General features: G+C 36.7%; 1 long non-coding RNA gene across 2 annotated transcripts; it reads left to right on the top strand.

Moving 5' to 3' along the window:
• Positions 1–3026: 3026 nt before the first annotated feature.
• LOC136800715 (uncharacterized) lies at positions 3027–6013 on the top strand. Of its 2 annotated transcripts, none has more exons than XR_010845750.1 (4): positions 3027–3423; positions 4653–4792; positions 5395–5521; positions 5710–6012. It is a non-coding gene; the product is annotated as an uncharacterized lncRNA (long non-coding RNA). The 2 variants fall into 2 exon arrangements; XR_010845751.1 differs by lacking the exon at positions 3027–3423 and adding an exon at positions 4061–4205 and having other exon boundaries at positions 5710–6013.
• The last annotated feature ends 332 nt before the right edge of the window (positions 6014–6345 follow it).

Genomic DNA, 6345 nt, shown 5'->3' with positions numbered 1-6345 from the left:
GTGGCCATTCTGATTTTTATTCTGCCCAGCCAGACTCTAAAGTCGTCTGGAAGATTTCAGATGTTTTGGAAATTAATCAATGATCAATGAATGGGGTGATGATTTTTTCAATATAAGTCATTGTAGGCATTTCTGTTGCTTCTTCGCTTCGTTTTTAGCCAAGCAAGCTCGACGCTCGCTAATGCTTCTTACTCGATGTCTTGAAATTGCCATCGAGCGCGAAGTAAGAAGTAAGAAGCAAGCGAGCGTCGAGATTGCTTGGCTACTTCGTTTTCAACTCTAAAAAGTTTTTTTTGTTATTTTGAAATTTTGGTCAAAATGGCGTTTGCGTCAATAGCTCCTAGTCTACAAATTTTTTAAAAAACAATTCCATTTTTCGCTAAGGATTTTTCGAAATCCAGGAGGGCAAAAGATTTTCAAACTTAAAATAGTTGAAAAGCACAATTTTGAATTGTTCGACAATTTTTCAATTTAAATGGACAGTAAAGGCATCTTTCGAATGTTTGCAAGGCTCTCTTCTAAAATTGTGCCCGAGTTTTTTTTATTGCTGAGGAAAAAAAGTTGCTAATTTGGATTTGAGGCGTCAGGATTGCTAAGCAAATTGCTTAATTTTTTTGGGCCATTTTGAGGCCTGAGCCCTTAGCAACCCGGTTGCTTATAAAAAATGTGTACCGCAAGTATTTTTCTAGATCAATCCGCTGTTTTTCCTGGGCTTACCAATAAGTTGATTTTCAAAATTTTAGTTCAGCCACCTATTTCCTATTTGTTGAAATAGGAAAGCACCCTGGAAATTCAGTTTAAATTTAAATTAAGGCAAAATATACCGAAAAACGGTTCTAGGTGATATTTAGTACTAAATGGACCAGTTTGTAAAATTTTCCGAAACTATTGTACCTTTTAATAAGTTTTAATTTTCAAAAGTAATTTTCAGTCCTGAGACGTAAAATCTAAGGCTAAGCAAATTAGGACCAGTTTGTAAAATACACATGCAAATGATGATGAATTGGACAAAAATTTGATGTCTAAAACAGTAAAACAATTTCTTCTTGTGACAAACAGGAGCAAACAAAAAAAAATCTGTGCCTTTTTTCTCGACTGTAGGCTGTATTAATTGTAGCACAGAAATTTAAAACAGTTAAAGTGCATCATAAAAATAATGTCAAGTTTTGTCGATGTATTTTGACATTTTACAAGTCATTACCATTATCATTATCAACAATAAAATCCTTTAAAATACAATAACATGTCAATGTTCTATTTCTCTGACCACCAATGCGTATTCATAAACAACAAACAACAACCGCGGAGTCCACATCATCGAGCGAGGGTCGAACAAGCCAGAATTTAAAAAACAACAACAAACAAACAGTTCTTCTTCCACTCAATAAGGGGAGGAATTAATTTTTCCAGGTTAGCCATATCCAAAATATATTATCTTTTTTCCCATTTCAAAACATACTTAAAGTCCAAATTCATGTTGTGCTCTCTACTACCAAGAATCAAGATCCAATCATCCAAGGAATGGTTCTCCCACCATCATAATACAGTTCATTTTTCAGCTTTCAACATCTTTTTGCAACGAGGCAACAACTCCGTTGAGGCTGCTGTCCTGTTGATGAAACAATAAAAATTCCATCTTCTTTCTTTCTCATTCCACAGTTCAGCTGCTTTCTTCATTTCTTTTCATCAAGCACCGCCTCTTTTCAATTTCAAAACAACAATGATTTTATTTTTCAAAGAGAGAGTCAACATTCGAATTCAGAGTCAACATTCGAAAGTCTTTGCCCGAGTCAATGCAACGACTTCTTGAAAAACGAGCATTTGAACGCTTCTTGAACACTTCCAGCCCGCGCTGATTTTCCGATCTCTTCTTTAAATTTCTTAATTTAAACATTAGGGAGATAATCAGAACAGAAACTCGCCCGAAGATTAACTCCGTAACTATTTAGATCTGGTATACATCCTCTACACTAAAAACCAATTGTTCCAAATTTACAGAAGCGATGGATAGAAATGTATGAGAAAGTGCCGCCTGATGGATCGAAATGATGTTTTCGGTACCGTAGAAAACGCACATCAAGTTTTCCTTGGCGCTCCCCTGGTATATAGAATTTAAAGGTACATGCACACGATAGCAAAACTGCTTCGCTCATGTATATTCGCTTCGCAAAAACCACCCTGAGCAAGAACCACCCCGCCAGATAAACCGCCTTCGTTGATGCGAACCGCCCCGGCGAATTCTATGTTCGACGACGACCTCTATGTCCCTATGTCCGGCCAAGACCTCTATGTCCAGCCAAGACCTCTATGTCCGGCCAAGACCTTTATGTTCGACGACGACCTCTATGTCCGGCCAAGACCTCTATGTTCGACGACGACCTCTATGTCCGGCCAAGACCTCTATGTTCGACGACGACCTCTATGTCCGGCCAAGACCTCTATGTTCGACGACGACCTCTATGTCCGGCCAAGACCTCTATGTTCGACGACGACCTCTATGTCCGGCCAAGACCTCTATGTTCGACGACGACCTCTATGTTCGACGACGACCTCTATGTCCGGCCAAGACTTCTATGTTCGACGACGACCTCTATGTCCGGCCAAGACCTCTATGTTATCGAAGAAGACGACGTTCTGCCGTGACTTTGCTATACACAAATACGATAAGGTGTTATTTTGAAGACTGTGTTGTCAAATTTCCAGACCAGAACTTATAAAATAAAGACCGGAAAAAATTGGGCTGAGACCTCTATGAACGACGACGACTTCTATGTCCGACCACGACCTCTATGTCCGGCGACGACCTCTATGTCCGACCACGGCCTCTATGCGCGGCGACGACGACCTCTATGTTCGACGACGGCTTATCATTTCGGATTATTGAACCCGATCCCCCCTGATATCCTGCGTACCCCTCTCTAGCGAAAGAGTTTCACTACTGTGAGTCAACCTTGAGTATCACACCAAAGAGATAGAAAATAGAGGAGGTTGCACGCAACTGCTTTAAAGCCGGGCGACTCTTGTTTTCTATTCAATTTCCTTTGTTTTGCAACAAAGAAAAATCGCCTTTGACGCGAGCTGAGTTATGCCGCCAATCGAGAAGGAAGCAAACATGGCGGGTCGAAGCGGTGATTTTTCTGCTGTTATTTTTGTTATGTCTATTCGAGTTATGACTAAAACAACGTCTACAGCAAGTACTACATTGTTTAAAACATCTCAAATGCTTTTGGATATATTTATTTCAACCAATCAAATGACTTGTTTACGTTTTGACCAAGGATACAGTGAAATTATCATCGAAGAAAGATGGCCTGTCTTGTTGAGTAGCTAATAGCACCTACTGATGGAAATCACTCGAAATCGAAAAGATGGACATTTTTTCTCAAATAGGGAATAATTTTCCTTGGTAGAGGATGCCTTGAGGTATGTATATCTGAAGTTTCTAGTGTGGTCTGGCTCTTTTCACTGTGGTCTGGCTCTTTGAGTTCAGCCCATTTTTCATGTACTCAACTCGACTGACTAGGTTCAGGTTCTTGTTGTCTTTCACTCTGGCATTAAATTTCGAAAAGTTTGCTTCTTGATTTGTTTTTTTTATTACTGAAGGAAGAGATGGAAGTCTTCTTCTTCTTAGAAGAATTTGAATTTCATCGAACAAACCTACCCTTTGGTTTGGCTTAGTAAAAACGTAGTGTAGAGATTATTATGCGGCCGGTGCATGATAAGCCAATTCATCATAAAAAGTAAGACCGAAGAAAACTTAAAGAGGCAACTTCTTTTGATGCTTTCAATGCTTTGAGAGTTGATGTTATATTAATGATTCTGATGATTTTCATCCTGAGAAAATCTGTGAAAAGTGTAGAGTTGTTTGTACGAAGTTTGAATCAGCGTTGAAAGACACCCAGAAGCACCCAAGCTGAAAAAGTAGGAAGAAATAGAAAGTCAACCATAACTCAACTCAGCGTGTTAAAGCAACACCAGGTATTGATACTGGTGGTTTCGCAGATTTTGTTGATGGAGAGAAAATTTCACAATATTAACAAGAGACCGTGTGGCTTGTCTAATTATTGATGCTGAAGACTTTATATTTTGTTATTGGGTGAAATAAATGAGGAAATCTGTAAGTTGGAAAGGCAATGTTATGAGGAGGGCCAACAAGCAAGACAATCGGCCTCACATGTTTTAGCTTTTATTGTACTACTTACGAGGTATCTACACTGGATTTACTTTTGTTTTTGTTTTTTCCCTACTGCATCTGCTTCAAGTGATGAGTTATTTCCTGTAGTCTGGGAGCTGTTAAAGTGTTGGAATTATATTGAGTTTGAAGGTCAGGTGTTTGGTATCTGATGGAGCATTGATAAACCGTTCATTTTATAAACTCAAAGAATAAGGAAGATAAAGTCCATTTCTTCAGTATTAATCTGATGTGCTTTGGATAGAAAGCTCTATTTCATTTGTGAGTACAAAACAATTTTGAAAACTCTCATGGAAATAGAAGCACCAAAAACTTTTGTAAATCAATGGTTTGTCTATTATTTCCAGAGGATATATACCTTAGATATTATTAATGATGATTTGTTTGAAATAGTATTATCACTACCAGGTGTTGAAATTCAAAAAAATGATTGAAATTGTAAGGTCTCCTTTCCTTTTAGCTGGACAAACACTCGATCAGTTGGATCCGTGTGGTACAACTCTGGGAGTTCGAGAATACCATAATCTCAGGGCTTTACATGATCAAATTAAGAAGAGAACACATCGACTAAATAGGATGACATTTAAACTTGCAGCTCAGGTGACTTCCATATTAACTCAAAAATTTTGCTTATGTTACTAAGCATACGATTATACAACAGTTATCATTTTTTATATTTTTCCTTCTTATTTTTGACCATGCTAGGTGAAGTCTGAGAATTAGGTCTGTCTGAAATAAAATGGCTTTTTATGACAATAAAAATCCTGGCTTTTTATGACAATAAAAATCCCATGATATGATGTATTCAGTTGTTGTCCATGACATTGAAATAATTTAGTCTATAGCTACAAGTCTGCTTGTTCTTAGTCTGATTTTAGTTTGATGACTAGCTTGATATAAACAGAAATTTTAAATAATTTTTCTAGACAGTACATAAAAACAAAAGACAAACGTTTCGTCATTTTTATCCTATATTCTTCAATGGGATTAGTTTTTGTAGGTATTCTCACCACCTGCTAGTTCCCTTCAAGGGAAGGGTTAGGTGTTACTATTATCCAGATAATTCTACTCCATATTATACAATATGTGAAATGAAATCTCATGATTTTAAAGGAGCATTTTTTATTTGATAAGAGATAATGTTGACAGTTTACTTGTGTGTTGTGACCTTGTGACCAAATTATAACTTTTTATCATTTTAGTGGCTGACGAATACATTTTTGAAAGGTGGGAAAACAGAGGCACTTTCCACACCTGGCTTGCTAAAGAGGAAAGAAAAAAGGAGACTGTACCTGGCTATTCAAACTGTTGAAGGGCTGCAAACTACAGGTTTGTAATGATTTTGCATTCAAAGTTTTTTTAGTATGAAATAGTACAATGTTAATTTTTAAGCAATCAATGTTTCTGTGAGTGCTCCTGGCTTTGCATGTTCTGGAGGTTTTTTTTCAAAATAGAAAACCAACACTTTCTCCGTCTTTTATTCTTTCATTCAGACTTTTTTCACTTTTCATCTTTAGTCAAGACATTCACTTCATTGATGCAAGAGCTGCTTGTCGAATATCCTGGATTTTACACTTTGGGTGGTCGTCTTAGTCAGCCAACCTCAACCTCAACTTATGGGCAGGTCGTTCTGATTTTTCTATTGTTAAATTATTGTTATTCAATTGTTTTGTTAGATTTTAGCTGGATTTGATTTGGATTTCCAAATGTTTTTTGTGAAGTTTCAAAAACTAATAAAGCAGAAAAAGTAAATACACATACATACAGACAGAAAGGATACCTCTTACCTTCACACTTGTGACAGTCTGTGGCATGAGGTGAAAAATTTGAAGTTTATAATCTCTTAAAGTTTATGATCATCTTATATCTGCATATCTTCTCTTTTCTCTCCAAACCAGTCCAAACTGATCTAAAATTATCAATCTCAATACATTTGTTAGTAGATATTTATCTTTTGATGATAGTTTATTATATGATTAAAATATATTATGATTTTTGTAGAAAAATATACATTTTTTAGCTCATAAAAAAGCTAAAATGGACAACTGGTGCTAGATTTCTCCCTATACTTAGCTTACCTTATTTGCAGCTATATAGACTCTCATTGAAGTAAACCTTTCTTTCGAACGTGAGAAAGTGAACAGTATATTTCA

This window comes from Clytia hemisphaerica, unplaced genomic scaffold, assembly GCF_902728285.1.
Source record: "Clytia hemisphaerica strain Z4C2 unplaced genomic scaffold, Clytia hemisphaerica genome assembly, whole genome shotgun sequence".
NCBI lineage: Eukaryota > Metazoa > Cnidaria > Hydrozoa > Leptothecata > Clytiidae > Clytia > Clytia hemisphaerica.
The sequence above is the reverse complement of the archived record's forward strand: the minus strand, read 5'-3'. Positions and strand labels throughout refer to the sequence as shown.